General features: G+C 49.3%; 1 long non-coding RNA gene across 1 annotated transcript; it reads right to left on the bottom strand.

The window, feature by feature from the left end:
- Positions 1 to 636: 636 nt before the first annotated feature.
- LOC121434609 lies at positions 637 to 1,410 on the bottom strand. The gene is made up of 3 exons (XR_005972485.1): positions 1,375 to 1,410; positions 1,015 to 1,128; positions 637 to 714 (listed from the first exon to the last, which is right to left on the bottom strand). It is a non-coding gene; the product is annotated as an uncharacterized LOC121434609 (long non-coding RNA).
- Between the last annotated feature and the right edge of the window lie 1,256 nt (positions 1,411 to 2,666).

Genomic DNA, 2,666 nt, shown 5'->3' with positions numbered 1-2,666 from the left:
AAATACTAAATGAAATACTGACAAACCGAATCCAGGAACACATCAGAACCATTATCCACCATGATCAAGTTGGCTTCATCCCAGAGATGCAAGGATGGTTCAACATATGAAAATCTGTCTAAGTAATCCACCATATAAACACACTGAAAAATACAAACCTCATGATCATCTCATTAGTTTGGCTCCCAACTGGTGCTCTGTGGCACCCAGAGTACATGGCCTATTGAGTTCTGACAAGGAGCTGAGGGACGGCACGTGTCAGGTGACAGCAAAGAGGAGCTTTCAGAGGCCCTGAGCATCCTCCAGTAGCGACCTTCCAAGGAGAAGCAGTTTCAATGAGCCTCTTCTTGCTGCTCTCACCGCCATTCCACTGAGGGAACTTGTCTCCAGCATGCTGACTGAAGCACGAGAAAAGAGCACGGATCCTATTGGGGCCCCATGTCCCAACATAAACCACTTTTCCTTCTCTGGACCAGAGTGGAGGCGCGGGAATAATTGAGACACAGTTCACACAGCGATATCGGGAAGGGAGTCTGAGGCTTCATTCAAATCCTGAAGATCACCCATGTTTATTATCCAAACACCTTTTATCCCCCAAGGTAAACTAAGGTGGAAGTGCATTAACATTCTGTTTCCGGGTAGCAGGACTACAGTCAGGTCTGCAGCTCAGTCAGTAGCATGAAAATCACAACTCTTCTCAAGCGATCTACAAATCTACAAAAGAAAAGGAACAACACATCCTGAGCTTTTGTTAGGGTAGTGACAGCCTGTCTGGCAAGGATACCAACCACTAACATGGCTGTCAAACCCATGTAGAAATATAGGCCTACAGGATCCCCAGATTTCTCCCATTTAAAAGTAACCAGTGATCTGAAAAGACAGGACCTCTGCCCCATGTGGCCCTTTACCAAGTCCCATCTCCAGAGGAATTCCAGGTCTAGACATTGAAAGGAATGACCTGTGTCACAGGGCACAGTGGCAGGCCGAGGAAGAGAGAGGCCAGCACCCATTTACCTCCATATTAAAGATGGTGGTGATGATGCAGATGAGGATGTCTGACCTAGCGATGATGGCCTCCTGTCCTGCACAGAGACCATGGTCTGCCAGGGGTCCACGTGCATCAGGAGGCTGAGGGAGAAGTGAGAGGGTGGAAAACCATGGATGAGAAGGACGGTGATTCCCAAGAACCCACACCTTCCTGAGGCCCTGACAACGAACAGATAGATCCTGAAGGAAGATGAAGGCACAGACAAAGGGAAGAATGATCCACACAGGGAGTCACAAGGGACAGAGTGCTCAGAGAGGACAGCAGAGACCGCACAGATGGTGCGGGAATATAGGCTGTCTCCATGTTCCTGAATTAGCAAGGCTTACCCTAGGGCCAGGCAATGGCCGTTGAGAAGACAAGGTAACTGAAGAGGGGAAGCAGAGAACAGTGTACTCCAAGCTAAAGGATGATCACGAGGTCTTCGCTGGTGAGACACAGCTGATGCAGGTCCAGGAGTCCTGTCTGGTGCAGGCTCTTGGCATCAGGGAAGTCTAGCTGATCAATGCAGTTTCAGTGGCTGTCTGCCTGCATACATCTATGGAGAAGAGAGCTGGCACCCACAAGTTCAACAGCAGGGATCACTTTACTGAAGAGGAAGGCAGCTCTGAAAACTGAGCATGATGTGGGAATGTTCAGGGGGAAGAGTTCATAACTCCCCACACATACCCCAATGTTCAAAGAATGAAGAGGAACAAACAGGTCCAACCAGAGGGATCTGAAAGGTCCCCATTCAGGGACTCAGGGGTCCCTTACTGGGTTTCTCCTCCTGCCTCTCTCAGTGGAACCACTCTGGTGTTGAACACAGGCCGGGTTTGTGTATTTGGGGCCCCCAGGAAGCAACACAGTCTTGACAGGCTAGCCCTGATTGCCCTGCTCAGTCTCCAGCAGCACCCGGTGTTCTGAGTGGAAGATGCTGTCCCCATGTCAGGGTCAGGTCTAGGTGGCAGGGGCATTTTCTTCCGTAACATGCTGTGGCAGACACATGGGGCAGATGCAGCCTTGGTCAGTGGGGCATGGCTTGAAGTGGGGCTCTTCTTCTGGGGACAACATAGAGGCATGGGGGCCCGCCCCTCTGGTCATCTTCTGCCCTGATAATGTCAGGACATTAGGTATATCCTCTTCTGAAGACTGGGTGTGGAAAAGGCCAGTCGTGGGCGGGCTCACTGGCTCTTCTTCTCAGGTGATGACCAGATGTTAAAGCAGGTAGCAGAGATGGTAGAGGTGCAGCGCCAGGGTTTCCCGCCTTGACTGAGGTGGTGGGGGTCAAGCTCCTGTTGTGCCTGTTCTAATAGGTATGGCCTCATGATCTCATTATATTCTCTTTTATATAAGGAGTATATGATCTTTTTAGAGGAAATCCATAGGAAAAGAGCTCTTTTACAAATACAGGATCTGGGAAGGGCTCACTAGGGATGTTTCCTTCAGGGTTCTTGACCCATGGATGTTGCTGAATGTCTTCAATGTTGGGCCTCCTCTCTGGGGCAACACTGAGCATTTGAAAAAAAAGAGATTATCAAGTCTTTTAAAGATGTAAGCTGTGATGTAATACCTTCCTTTGGATATATTCTTCTCAATATCTCTTTCAGGGTGGATATCTCTTTCAGGGTGCTTCTTCAGA

This window comes from Microtus oregoni, unplaced genomic scaffold, assembly GCF_018167655.1.
Source record: "Microtus oregoni isolate MIOR12 unplaced genomic scaffold, Mior012 000044F_005, whole genome shotgun sequence".
Classification (NCBI taxonomy): domain Eukaryota; kingdom Metazoa; phylum Chordata; class Mammalia; order Rodentia; family Cricetidae; genus Microtus; species Microtus oregoni.
This window is presented reverse-complemented; position numbering and strand designations above follow the sequence as displayed.